General features: G+C 45.5%; 1 protein-coding gene across 1 annotated transcript in view; it reads left to right on the forward strand.

The window, feature by feature from the left end:
* The window catches only part of LOC124774601 (extracellular sulfatase SULF-1 homolog), a 449,198-nt gene that overhangs the window by 116,926 nt on the left and 317,203 nt on the right, over positions 1–15,069 (forward strand). The gene's annotated exons all lie outside the window — the stretch shown is intronic.

Here is a 15,069-nt window from a genome sequence, read left to right on the forward strand (position 1 = left end):
CATTTTGTAACATTTGCTAAAATAAACGGTGATTCTAACAACTCACTGGCGTGGACTTCATTACTTAACAATCGTTTCACTTATGTTAGATCTTTATTATTCGGACTCGGAAAGAGAACGTATAGAACGAAAAAAAGAATTTTTTCCCCAGTCTCACTGATATGGAAAGTTCCAGTCCTTTCAAGCTGATTGTGAAATAGGCCTTTATTAGTTCCTATTCCTAACTTCATGCTAAAATCTATAGACTGATTCAGCAATTGTTTATTGATACCGTTGTTAGATACCAGTAGCTACGCTGTACATTTCTATTTCTCACAGTGAAAACGTTCCGGACCACAGTCGTCACGATAAAGAAAGCTAGGAGTGTACACCAGCTTGGCTGAGCGGCCTCGTCTGCTATCATCTACTCTAAGAGAACAACTGACACTAATTGTATTTGGCGAGACGTTTGAATTTCCGCGCACAACAGCCTTATTAGTTAACTTCAATGATAATTAACTCGGAAACAGCACATCATAACGAATTTTTTCTTAAAAATCATTTCTCAACACAGCCTAGTCTGCGACACCTATACAAAGTTTTCAGGCTGCTTTGACCACCCTTTAACAATGTTTTACATAATAGGAGATGAAAAACGAAACTCACATATGTACGAGGTACAGTAAGAATACACAGGGTGATTCATAGTTCCTGTTACAGGGTTCTAGGGGTTGAAGAGGGGATTTTGCAGATGACATTTTTATAAGGAATCCGTGTCCGGAATTGTGCCGTTTGGATATAAACTGAATTTGAAGATCGATCACTTTCAAATATCCCACTTCACGGTACGCACACAAACTGATAAAAGGGCGCCGTCGTCGGTCCCTGTTGTAATTATGACGTCACATGACACCTTCGTCCGACTATAAGAACGGCTGTGCCCTCGACTTTGAAGAGGACGTCCTTCGCCACGTAGAAGAGAACCCGAGGACAAATACTCAAAACACTGCTCACGTCATTGGGTCCTAGAGCACACAGGTCAGAACTCATTGTCTCCGCTGTGTGATTTACCGTCAAGCGGGGGATTTTAAATTGATCCGATCCTGATTTTACACCCAAAAGGTACATTTCCGGTCACGGTTGACTTATCAAAACTTCATCTACTAAATCCCTTCTACAACCCCTAAAAGCATGTAACAGAAATTTTTAATCACTCTCTATAACTCACGTTGTGCTGTTGAGAAATGGGAAACCGTTTTGCTTTGCAATGAAAGATATTATAGACGTGTACAGCACCTTACCATTATAGTTACGTTCTGTTCATCTTCAGGCGTGGACACTTCATCATGTTTGTTGACCTGTGCGCTTTGCTTACTAAGAGAGAACGTAATAAAATGACTAGCGATACTACACTGAAGCTCCACAGAAATTGGTTTTTTAGGCATGTTTATTCAAAAACAGAGATATTCAAACAGGCAGAATACGACGCTGCGCAGTTGTTAGATCGGTTACTGTTGCTACAGTGACAGGTTATCAAGACTTGAGCTAGTTTGAACGTGGTGTTATAGTCGGCGCACGAGCGACGGGACACAGCATCTCCAAGGTAGCGATGAAGTGGGGATTTTCCCGTACGAGCACTTCACGAGTGTGCCGTGAATAACAGGAATCCGGTAAAACATCAAATCTCCGACATCGCTGCGGCCGGAAAAGTATCCTGCAAGAACAGGACCAACGACGAGTGAAGAGAATCATTCAGCGTGATAGAAGTGCAATCTTTCCACAAATTGCTGCAGATTTTAATGCTGGGTCATCAACAACTGTCAGCATCCGAACCATTCAACGAAACATCATCGACATGGCCTTTCGGAAAGAAGGCCCACACGTGTACCCGTGATGAGTGCACGACACAAAGCTTTATGCCTCGCCCGGGACCGTCAACATTATTGAACTGTTGATGACTGGAAACATGTTGCGTGGTTGGACAAGTCTCGTTTCAAACTGTATCGAGCGGATGGACGTGTAAGGGTATGGAAACAACGACATGAATCCATGGACCCTGCATGTCAGTAGGCAACTGTTCAAGCTGGTGGAGGCTCTGTATTGGTGTGGGTTGTGTGTAGCTGGAGTGATATGGGACCCCTGATACGTCTAGATATAACTCTGACAGGAGACACGTACGTAAGCATACTGTCTGATCACTTGCATCCATTCATGTCCACTGTACTTTTCGACGGACTTGAGCAGTTCCAGCAGGACAATGCGCCACCCCACAAGTCCAGAATTGCTACAGAGTGGATCCAGGAACCCTCTTCTGAGTTTAACACTTCCGCTGGCTACCGAACTCCTCAGACATGAGCCGGCCGTTGTGGCCTAGCGGTTCTATGCGCTTCAGTCAGGAACCGCGAGACCGCTGCAGTCGCAGGTTCGAATCCTGCCTCGGGCATGTATGTGTGTGATGTCCTTAAGTTAGTTAGGTGTAAGTAGTTCTAAGTTCTAGGGGACTGATGACCTCAAATGTTAAGTCCCATAGTGCTCAGAGCCATTTGAACCATCCTCAGACATGAACATTATTGAGCATATCTGGGATGCCTTGCAACATGCTGTTCAGAAGAGATCTCCACCCCATCGTACTCTTAGGGATTCATGGACAGCCCTGAAAGATTCATTCCCTCCAGCACTACTTCAGACATTAGTCGAGTCCATACTATATCGTATTGTGGCACTTCTGCATGCTCGCTAGGGTCCTACCCGATATTAGAAGGGTGTAACTGTTTCTTTGGTTCTTAGTGTAATTTAGAAAGAGAGACGCATCCGGTGATGGGAACAGAATCGAAACCTGTCATCAAATACAGAAAAATCTTGCGATCGAAGACTGTTTTTAATTCCACATATCACTGTTTCATTCACTGTACGTTCTACGGCTAGTGGAGTCGGCGCTACAAACTCGTGACTTGCACTCTTTCTGCTACAACGCTGGTCGAAAGCCAAACAATCCTGTCCTGTCTAGGATTGAACCTGGGACTTACAGCTCCAGGGTCTAGTGCTCGACCCACCTTTTTCCTGATTATAAAGGAACCTGCACAAAATACGAATCTATTTGTCGCCGCTACTTTGACCCTAAAAAAAGAAAAAAATGTTTGTGCCACCTCTAGCTCTGGCCCCCAGTTATGGCTATCCCAAGAGTTCTACCTAAAGTAAGAAAAGTGGAAAATGAAGGAGGGAGAGGGCATGTATGTAACAGAGAAGAAGGCTTTTTGTTCTCGTGGAGTGAAGTCCATGGAGTCACCCGTAGCCGTGAGGGGTATACCGGTGGGAATCATAGCATCAATGCAGGGACATACCAAATACATGGCGGTTCGTAGAAAGTACTCCAAAGGAAGTTGGGAAACTATTGCCTGCATTTCAGATTACGCACGATGGAGCAATGTCGCTCGTTCACGTAAGTCCAAAAACTGAGAACACTCTTCTCGCTAGCTGAAAAAAAAGTCGTACTACAAGGTCACGGAAACAGTGCACAGAGTGAGTCTTCGTCTGAGGTTAGTACACGTCATCCGGGAGCAACATCATGAGCGGCAGAATCTTGGCAGGAGGGGCACGTGTGAGGAACAAAAGAACTCACTGGACCGAGTGCCAGACGTATACTGCTGGGCCACAAATGAAATGATGATCGTCCGTGTCCGGCATCCTCCACGCGACGCACAGCGGAGATTCAGCGAGATGGAAACGTGAACGACTGGTTTGTTTCCCGTTGACGGTGACATACCACGCGGAGCGTGCAGTAGTGTCAAGAAAACGGGCGTTGACCGCCCGCCATATATGACGTATACTTCGGCTCTATGACATTGGCGGGCGGGCCAGGTGCATCTCAGTGCCTTCGTCAACAACAGGAGCACAGGCGGCAAAGAGGCAGAAACATAGCTGTGTTCCAGATAAAAAGAGTTCGATGTGATAGAAGGGCGCTGGGATGTTCGACCCCGTCGCCGGTGGGGCTAACGAGACCGGGGCACATGCGTCACCCATTAGACTACGACGGCCACAACGGTTCAACTGCCGGTTATATAGCATGCTGCCCCGTTACTCTGGACTATTCATCGTTGTGTTTTTATGTGTCCTTCCAAGTAGCACTTCCCAGTTATTGCCGTGAAATGCTTGTTCGTAACTGATTTCACGTCCCGTTCCTTATCGAGAGCGGGATGACTCTCGATCGGTCATCTTTTGCGTCGCTGACGGTACGCTGCCCCCACAAGGAGAAATATCCTCGGTCGGGTGCTCCGCTGTGTCCTGGGCCTCCTAAGGACGTGTGACAGGCGTCGTTGACAGCGGGCTCGTTACCGCCGCGGTGCTGGCACCTCACCTCACCTCGCGCAGTGGGCGTCGCCGCCAGACGCGGAGCCAAAGGCATGGGAGGCGCCTGCGCTGGCGTCTGCCGGCGTTCCTGCACGTGCGGGCCTCCAGCCACGTGGCCGGCCTACCTGCCCTGCCCTGCTCTGCCCTGCCTCCCTTGCCTTCCCGCTGCTCACGCCCGGTGTCGGCACTTCTCCCTCCGAAATTCACCACAACGTAGAATCCACTCTGCGGCTAACCACTGAAAACCGTGTTGCAACCGCGGAGATCCAACTTATAGGCCTACCGTATCACCTCCCGGCCTCTTCTGTGTGGCCTTCCCGTTGCTATGGATTGATACGACCCGCCAAAAATTACTCTCCTCTGCCAACATCTTCATCTCAGAGCAGCACTTGCAATCTACGTCCTCAACTATTTGCTGGATGTACTGCAATCTTCCTCTACAGTTTTTGCTCTCTACAGATCCTACTAGCATGACTGAAGTCATTCCCTGATGTCCCCTCATCCTGTCCGTTCCCTTTTTCAGTGTTTTCCACATATTCCTTTCCTCTCCGATTCTGCGCAGAACTTCCTCATTCCTCACCTTGTCAATCCACGTAATTTTCAACATTCTAGTGCAGCATCACATCTCAAATGCTTCGATGCTGGTTTTTCCACATTACACGTTTCACTAAGATACGTCTCTGCGCTCCGAACGTACATTCTAGACATTTCTTTCTGAAATGAAGGCCTATGTTTCATACAAGTAAACTTCTCTTGGCCAGGTATGCCCTTTTTGCCGGTGCTAGTCTACTTTTTATGTCCGCATTGCTCCGTTGGTGGTGGGTTATTCTACTGCCTAGGTAGTAGAATTCCTCAACTTCATCTGCTTCCTTGGCAGTAATTGTGATCTTAAGTTTCTCGCTGTTCTCATTCCTACTACTTCTCATTTTTTCGTATTTCTTCGATTTACTCTCATTCCATATTGTGTACTTCTTAGACTGTTCATTCCATTCAGCAAATGCCGTAATTCTTCTTCACTTTCACTGAGGATAACAGTGTCATCAGCGGATCTTATCATCGATATCCTTCCATCTTGAATTTTAATTCTACTCTTGAAACTTTCTTTTATTTCTGTCGTTGCTTCTTCGATGTATAGATTGAACGGTAGGGGTGGAAGACTATATCCGTGTCTTACAAATTTTTTAATGCGACCATTTTGTTCATCACCTTCGACTCTTATTGTTTGCTCTTGGTTCTTGTACCTTTTGTATATTACCTTCTTTCCCTATAGCTTACCCCTATTTTTCTCAGAATTTCGAACATCATGCACCATTTTACATTTTTGAACGCTTTTTCCATGTCGACAAATCTTTTGAACGAGTTTCGGTGTTTCTTCAGTCTTGGTTCCATTATCAGCCGCAACGTCAGAATTTCCTCTCTGGTGCCTTTCCCTTTCCTGTAGCACAAACTGATCGTCACCTAAGACATTTTCAATTTTTTTCCATTCTTCTGTATTTTATTCTTGTCAGTAACTGTTAAGCTGATTGTGCGATAATTCTCGTATTTGTTGGCTCTTGCAATCTTCAGAATTGTGTGGATGATGTTTTCCCCAAAGCCATATCGTATATCGCCAGATTCATACATTCTACACATCAACGTGAATAGTCGTTTTGTCGCCACTTACATCAATCATTTTAGAAATTTTGATAGAATGTTATCTACCCTTACTGCCTTATTCGATCTTAAGTCTTCCAAAGCTATTTTAAAATCTGATTTTAATACCGGATCCCTATCTTCTTTCTTATTCTTCCTAAATGGATTGTGAAGGAGACCTAAGAGGCTGCTTCATGGGCAAATGATATTCCCAAGATTTCTGTCAATCCCAAGCACCTGCTAGCTAGTAAATGTTTCAAAATCCCTGGCAGCAGGCAGTGTTTTCCAGTGGAACGAATAGCGGGAGCGGAGAAGGGCCACTCGAATTGCCTGCATGTGGCTATTGTATTTGATTGGCTAAGTGGCATGGATGTTAATTAGTTACGTGAAGCGATTCTGACCTCGCGAAATCAGGGGTAGTAGATTAGTAGCCCTCCTGGATGTTGGAGTCATGAACTCCTTGGTGTGCAGCTGCCGATTCGAGAACCCCAAAAGTAACACATGTGTAATACACGAGACGAGTTCAGTACGTAACGCACACATTTTTTTCTGAAAGCAGGTGGATTTTTTTCGGGATTCCAAGACACCATATTACTCCCCACTCTTTTGGCTACAGACCCCTATTTTTCAACATAATCATCGTCCAGTGCGACTGCCGTATACAGTTCCAAGGGTAGGGCCTTTTGCCCACATGGTACCACTCTACTGGCCGACGTCGGAGCCAACGTCCTGCTGGTATCAAAATAACCTCCCCATCATCCACATAATCCTTCCCACGGATTGCATCCTTCATTAGGCCAAACAGATACAAATCGGAATGTGCGAGATCTGGGCTGGGCTGGGCTGGGCTGGGCGGCTGGGCGGCTGAGCGGCTGAGAAAAAATCCCAATGAAGTTTTGTGAGCTCCTCTCAGGTGCGAAGACATTTGTGAGGCCTTGCGTGGTCGTGGAGAAGGAGAAATTCGTTTGCATTTTTGTGGCGACGAACACGCTGAAGCCCAACATTCTGGGAGTCACAGCCGTGTGCGGCCGGCGTCAAGCAGGATACGGGACAGGTTTGCGTGACCTTGCTATGATGACAGACGTCTCGCGCAACCACTCACTGTGCCTTTGTTCACTGCCAGGTCTCAGTAGACATTCTGCTAGTGCCTACAAGTATCTGAGATGCTCTTGTTTTCCGCCAAAGGAAACTCAATGACTACTCTCTGCTTGGAACAGGAACACACCTCCATTACAGACGTCATTTAAAGGCTACGTATAGCGACGCCACCTATCGGAACTTTATGAAATTTCAGTGGCTGAATTAGGAATATTTCACGACGTCCCGCAACAAATTTCTCATTTTCAATCAAAACTGGCCGAGAAAAAAAAAAGTGTAACATACTTACTGAACGCCCCTGGAAATAAAAGTATCTGTAAAAGAAGAGCACATATGACGCATTAGGAATCATTAAATATCAACGTGGTCACCCTGCATGTTAACACAAAGGAACCGATTCTCCGCCGTAGAACGGAACGCAGTTCGTGGTTTATCAGGTGTGACGCTCTTCCGCCTTCACAATCCAGTCAGGCTGCTGACAAGGGGTACTGATTTTAACCCCGTACACTTGCGATTTGATGTAACCTCACGCGAAGAAGCCTAACGGAGTAAGGTCAGTTAACTTCGAAGCCCGCATACGCAATGACCCTCTACTCGGCAGATCTACCGATCCACCGTCCAGGTATGCTGAGGTAATCTCGTACAGTGAGAGCAAAATTGGGAGATGCTTGTCCTGCTGGTACGGAATTCAATGTTCTATCAGACTCGAATTGCGGTTCCACGAGAAGGCCAAACACTTCAAGGTAAAGGAAGGTTCCAGGGAAAGGCCAACCTTGTCAAGGTAAATGGCGCCTGTTACCATTTGCTCTGAATAAAAAGTCCATAAATGTTAGTCTCGGTCATCCCTAGCCATGCATGGGTTGGACAAAAATATGGAAATGCCGCGAGAAAACCACGCTTGACTATAGACGCAGATTCTAGCCAAACCCGCAAGTTGTGGTGATGTATTTGACCAGCAGTGTCACCTGTGCAATGTCCTCAGTACGTTGCAAGTGTTCGTCGTGGTCTCAACAGTGTTCTGCGTAGTTGTGAGCTACGTGGTTCAAATGGCCCTGAGCACTATGGGACTTAAGTTCTGAGGTCATCAGTCCCCTAGAACTTAGAACTACTTAAACCTAACTAACCTAAGGACATCACACACATCCATGCCCGAGGCAGGATTCGAACCTGCAACTGTAGAGGTCCCGCGGTTCCAGACTGTAGCGTTTAGAACCGCTCTGCCACTTAGGCCGGCGAGCTATGTGAATTAGAGAATGTGCAAATTTTTGATTTTCGTATGGTGGTGCTTCCACAACCAAGATGTCAGCGTTTCAAGAGGTACCGTATCGAAGATTTATATCGCGTACAGAGAAAACAGGCAAACATCAACCGTTAAGTCAAATGCTCAAATGTGTGTGAAATCTTATGGGACTTAACCGCTAAGGTAATCAGTTCCTAAGCTTACACACTACTTAACCTAAATTGTCCTAATGACAAACACACACACCCGTGTCCGAGGGAGGACTCGAACCTCCGCCGGAACCAGCCGTACAGTCTATGACTACAGCGCCCTAGACCGCTCGGCTAATCCCGTGCGGCGTTAAGTCAAATCGCGGAGAAACATATGTGTTAAGCGATTGTGACAGACGGTTATCTAAGAGGATTGCGACGAAAAATGCGAGGACGACAGCTGCAAAAGTCATTGCAGAGCTGAATATCGTACTCGCGAACCCTGTCAGCACCGAAGTACACTGATAAAATAGCTCCATATTTAGCAATTATATACAACCACTCCCCCACAGAAAGGTCCGTACCTAAAGACTGGAATATTGCTCATGTCACACAAATACCCAAAAAGGGAAGTAGGAGTAATTCGCTGAATTACAGGCCTATATCACGAACGTCGATTAGCAGTAGGCTTTTGGAACATATACTGTATTCTAACATTATGAAGTACCTCGAAGAAAACGATTTATTGACATAGTCAGCACGGATTCAGTAAATATCGTTCTTGTGAAACACAACTAGCTCTTTATACTCATGAAGTAATAAGTGCTATCGACAGGGGATGTCAAATTGATTCCATATTTTTCGATGTCCAGCAGGCTTTCGACACCGTTCCTCACAAGCATCTTCTAAGAAAACTGCGTGGCTACGGAGTATCGCCTCAGTTGTGCAACTGGGTTCGTGATTTCCTGTCAAAAAGGTCACAGTTCGTAGTAATAGACGGAAAGTCATCGAGTAAAACAGAAGTAATATCAGGTGTTCCCCAAGGAAGTGTTATAGGCCCTCTATTGTTCCTGATCTATATTAACGACATAGGAGACAATCTGAGTAGCCGTCTTAGATTGTTTGCAGATGATGCTGTCATTTACCGTCTTGTAAAGTCATTAGATGGTCAAAACGACTTGCAAAATGATTTAGATAAGATATCTGTATGGTGCGAAAAGTGGCAATTGACCCGGAATAAAGAAAAGTGTGAAGTTATCCACATGAGTACTAAAAGAAATCAGCTAAATTTCGATTACGCTATAAGTCACATAAATCTCACATAAATCTGCAGGCTTTAAATTCAGCTAAATACTTAGGGACTACAATTACAAATAAGCTAAATTGGAACGATCAAACCAAAGACTGCGATTCATTGGCAGGACACTTAGAAGGTGCTACAGGTCTACTAAAGAGACTGCTTACACCAAGCTTATCCGTCCTATTCTGGAGTATTGTTGTGCGGTGTGGGATCCGCATCAGGCGGGACTAACGGATGACATCGAAAAAGTTCAAAGAAGGGCGGCTCGTTTTATACTATCGCGAAATAGGGGAGATAGTGCCACAGACATGATACTTTAATTGCAGTGGCAATCATTAAAACAAAGGCGTTTTTCGTTGCGACGGGATCTTCTCATGAAATTTCAATCACCAGTTTTCTCCTCCGATTGCGAAAACATTCTGTTGCCACCCACCTACATAGGGAGAAATGATCATCAGGATAAAATAAGGGAAAACAGGGCTCGCACAGAAAAGTTTAAGTGCTCGTTTTTCCCGCGTGCCGTTCGAGAGTGTAACGGTAGAGAGACAGCTTGAAGGTGGTTCATTGAACCCTCTGCCAGGCACTTTATTGTGAATAGCAGAGTAATCACGTAAATGTAGATGTAGATGAACTGCAGGACGAACTCGAGTTCCAAAGACAGACATTGATGACGCATTTGCCTGTAACAGGAAAAGATGGTGCTACAGCCATAAAACCAGGTCTATGGAGCAATGAAAAATGTCATTATGTCGTTGAGTCTTGTTTCACACAGTTTCCAACTTCTGGTCGGTTTTTAAGTCACAAGAGCGAAACCTGGCGGGCGCTCGGTCATGATCGTGGCATTTCATGGTGTCCGTGGTTACTCTGTACGGTCGCATTACGGCCAAGGATTACGAAACCATTCTGGCTGAGGGATCCGTCTCATGGTGCAATGTTTGTTCCCCGTTTGTGTTCCATGAATACAGGATCCCTGTTCACACATCTCACGTAGTCTAGGGCTGCTTTTGTGACCACGAGTTTGAATTTTTGCATCTCCCCTGGCTACCACAATCACCACATCTCAGTATTATTGAGCCTCTGTGGTCTACTTTGGAGAGAAGGCTGCGTGATCGTTGTCCACCTCCATCATCGTTACCTGATCTCACCACTGTTATGCAGGAAGAATGGTATAAGATTACCTCGAAGTCTGTAAAGAACTTGTTTTTATCCTTTCCGAGACGACTGGAAGCTGTTTTGAACGCCAACGGTTTTCCTGCACCGTATCAAGCCTGATAATGTGTTACATTTTTGGTGTTTCCGTGTTTGTTCGTCCCCTGCACGTTTCACGAAATATATTTATGTGAAATGTTGCCTCGTCCGAGGAGGTTATATAACTGGTTTTCATTTATCTCGGCTTCCAAAAGCGTCGATACCTGTTTCCACGTAGGCGGCATAATCCTCCTCCTCTAGGTGATGCATTACGTGGATGGTGTACGCCTTCAGCGTAAAACGACGGCTGCATCAAGCTGTGGATCGTGGAGTGTTTAACTCTAGGCTCAACCGACGAACAGAAGCGCGTAGGTTCCTTTCAAAGGCCTCACTGCGTTGTCAGACGATCCTCATGAAGCACACTTCCTCTCCATCTGAATTTGTTGATAAGAACCCTGAAGCCTGATATTGGTCCTTTGGGGTGGCTATTTTCCGTATTTTCAACGGTACAGCTTTTTATGGGTACGGGGAAGCCATTGAAAATGCATGTCTCTGTATAATGGACATCTTTCTGGACCAAAGTTAGTGACATTAAAAAATCTTTGTGAAGACTGTTCTTATTTTTAGTATTGATTCCATGAACTCTGCTGTCGGTTTGAAAAAGAAATACATATTAGTTATCTATTATTTCTTCTACAAAAAGCATCGGAAAGACTTCTGAAAGAAGTGAATCACAACTTTGAGATATCCTGTGTTACTGATTTCTGTATTTGGAGACTCAGTAATCCACGAAGTATTTTTTCCATGACGGAAAGCTGAGAGAACTTGCAAGGACATTTCACTCGTGTGCATATGCACTGCTGAACGGTGTTAGGTTTTGAGAAGATAGTGTTTTCTTTTAACGAGTGTACTCAAGTTTAGTAGGCATACTCATCAAACTAAGATGCGGAGCCAAGAAGCCAGTTTGACGGATGGTGATATAGTGAGTTAGACGGATTTGCCGGATTTTCATTGAAGCCAATAAATTATTTTTATTTTCACTGAAGTTTGAGTGTGGTGTTTTGCGTCACTTTTCCCTGTTGATTGTGATGTGTACTCCAGTTTCTATGTTGCAGAGATTGTCGGTGGATGTTGCTGTAAGTCAGATGGAGGCAGTTACGCACTGACAGTGGCGTACATATTGCACTCCTATGGTTGGGTCGCGCAATCTTTCTGAAACTGTCTGGATTGTTATATGGCTCTCCGTGACTGACTTTGGAGTTGTCTGTCTCATGTGTAAAAGCGCGGTTGGCGACCCTTATTTAAACTGGTTGGATGGTGCGGTAGTGCGGAAAAGTAGTATCCAGATCTGTCAGTAAATGCTTCCGTTTAAATCTGTGGAGTAGTATGTCGCGTAGTTTGTTTTGCGCTTTGTGGAAGCTCGAAGCCGTGATACGCGGTCTCAGCGAGACGCCTCCTGGGGATGGCTAATTTTTTGTCCACTTTATTGCGACCGCTGTAGATTTGACTTGACAGTGATCGTTACGGACATCAATTTAAATTGCTAAGTATTGTTATCTACCACATTCACTGTTTTCTTCTATATATGTTTTGTAGGATTGTACCTGTATCATCATGAGGATTTATTTTAACTAATGGGGCATAGGTGATTTGAGATATGACTTTTTGTGGGGGAGCCTATGGTGCTGTCTGGCAGCAGAAGACAAAGTCCAAAATTTATGTGGATTTTTTGATTGCATTGACGTGCGGTAATTTACAAGTAAATAGCTTTCACTGGTCACAGGTCCCTTTTCCAGTCCCGTTTAATTTGGTTACATTATCTGCAAACGGAACTAAGCAAAGATCGCCTATTAGGAGCTTGTGTGTGTGTGTGTGTGTGTGTGTGTGTGTGTGTGTGAGAGAGAGAGAGAGAGAGAGAGAGAGAGAGAGAGAGAGAGAGAGAGAGAGAGCACATTATGACAGTGACAGACCTATGTGTTTCAAACATATTATTACAAATGATTTTTTATTTTGATTACACTTTTAGCACGATTATAACGAATACATATATTCATATCTCTGTATTCTACATTTGATATATTTAGATAATGAAGCGTGGATCCTGATGATGGAGGTTCTGGTGTGGCGATGTATTTATTGGTTGTGCTAAAGTTAGTGGCTTATGTACTTGTCGGCGCTTGTATCAGAACATGTATTACGAAGTGCAACTGTAAACGACTGAGGTGACATGTGAATTATGTCCATAAACAATGTAGGCTGAAAGATGTGCAGTTAAGCTTACAAATAGATAGCAGAAGAATGGTTTCGTTTTAAGTGGCAGACCAGTCAGTCTGCCCTAGTGCTTCTCCTCGGCAACACGTTGCATTGCGGGCTAGTTATTGCTTTTTACATTTTATAACTTTGACAGAGCAAGTAGATAACTACGTTTTCGATAAAAATGGTAATGTTTGGAGGCGTGGCTTGTAATTAATGTCGCCGTCAGTAGCTTAGGATGGTCTGTTGATCAGCAACTACAATCACTCATTGGCCGGGAGGCCTCTTGCGGGGCAGGTCCGGCCGCCCTGGTACAGATCTTACTACATTCGACGCCACATTGGGCGACTTGCGCGCCGGATGGGGATGAAATGATGATGAAGACAACACAACACACAGTCCCTGAGCGGAGAAAATCTCCGACCCAGCCGGGAATTGAACCCGGGCCCATAGGACGGCAATCCGTCACGCTGACCACTCAGCTATCTTCTTTTTTTTATCTCATTTTCTTCGCTTTCGTTCGTTGCATCTGTTCGGGGCGGACGTCGTGAGACACCCGTTAAGTTCGTCGTTGATCGATTAACTCAGTTTTTTTTTATTACAGAGGGCAGCTGACCCTCTGACCGAACACGCTGAGCTACCGTGCCGGCGTTACCGGGGCGGACACTACAATCAGTGAAAGAAGCCACATCCATTTAATACCTGTGAGTATCCACATGGAGCAATTTACAGTGAAACGATCACAGGTAGTTAATCGTATCACATACAGATGACAGATTGAGATTCATTGAAAGAATCCTGAGGAAGTATAGCTCACCCACAAAGGAGGTAGCTTACGAAGCTCCCACTCTACCGATACTTTAACATTGCTCCGCAGTTTGGGATGCTAACCACTTTTAGAGGGAATAGAGAAGATCCAAAGAAGAGCATCACGTTTAAAGGATGTGGGGATTCCAAGTGATTGCAGTTTCACGCTCGTATTAATCTCTTTGTGTACATACATGTGACCTACAAATCAGAACACTAATACTGAGTGCCTGCAAGCAGAACCGATGTAACATCCTTTGCTTACTAGAGACTGGCACGAATCAGAAGCGCAAAATGTGCACAGCGACTACTCCAGTCGAAGGGTCACCTAGTCATGCCTTCTCGCCCGTTTTATTTGTACGAGTAGTTTGTGACAGTATGCACCGGCGGCTAGTAGCTCGGTTTCTGGGAGGGACGCAGCGCCGACTTTTCGCCAACCAGGACACGCGGCAGCTGCGGCCCGCAATAAGCTGTGAGCGTGCAGTGGCACCGGACAGGCCTTCAGACTGCCTGCCGCCGAACCATCAGGTAGCCCGATGTGGCCGTCACTCCAGCGCGGCTGACGCTGTCCCTCTGCCGGTGACGTACGCGGCGCCCGCCGGCCCACACTGCCAACACGGCGCCAGGTAGGGGGGAGGGCATGCATAAGGAATCACGGCACCGACTCTGTTTCCGCATTGTGACTGCATTCGCTATTCTGGAAGGAAAGGGTGCAATTATTTGCAACTTGTCAGACGGATCCACACCGGCAAACATTCCAACGATACTGCAGTGGCTCTGTTGTTCAGAAGTACGATGTAATGTTCCTTTGAACGTACATGCCCCTTTGCCTTTCGCGGGCAAGTGCTCTACCAGTGAGCTATCCAAGTACGGTTCACGACCTGCCCCCACAGTTCTACCTCCGCCAATACTTCGTCTTCTCCGTAGAGCACGTCGTCACAAAAGCCAAAAGTCTCAAATTCCAGTCTTTGTCTGGCACACAGTTTCAATCTGACAGTAAATTTTGTTTTACAAAAAGTGGTTCAAATGGCTCTGAGCACTATGGGACTTAACATCTGCGGTCATCAGTCCCCTAGAACTTAGAACTACTTAAACCTAATTAACATAAGGACATCACACACATCCATGCCCACGACAGGATTCGAACCTGCGACCGTAGCGGTCGCGTGGTTCCAGACTGTAGGGCCTAGAACCGCTCGGCTTCTCCGGCCGGCCGTTTTACACAATGGATGTAAGAATACAGGTTGTAAATATAT

This window comes from Schistocerca piceifrons, chromosome 2, assembly GCF_021461385.2.
Source record: "Schistocerca piceifrons isolate TAMUIC-IGC-003096 chromosome 2, iqSchPice1.1, whole genome shotgun sequence".
NCBI classification, from domain to species: Eukaryota; Metazoa; Arthropoda; class Insecta; order Orthoptera; family Acrididae; genus Schistocerca; species Schistocerca piceifrons.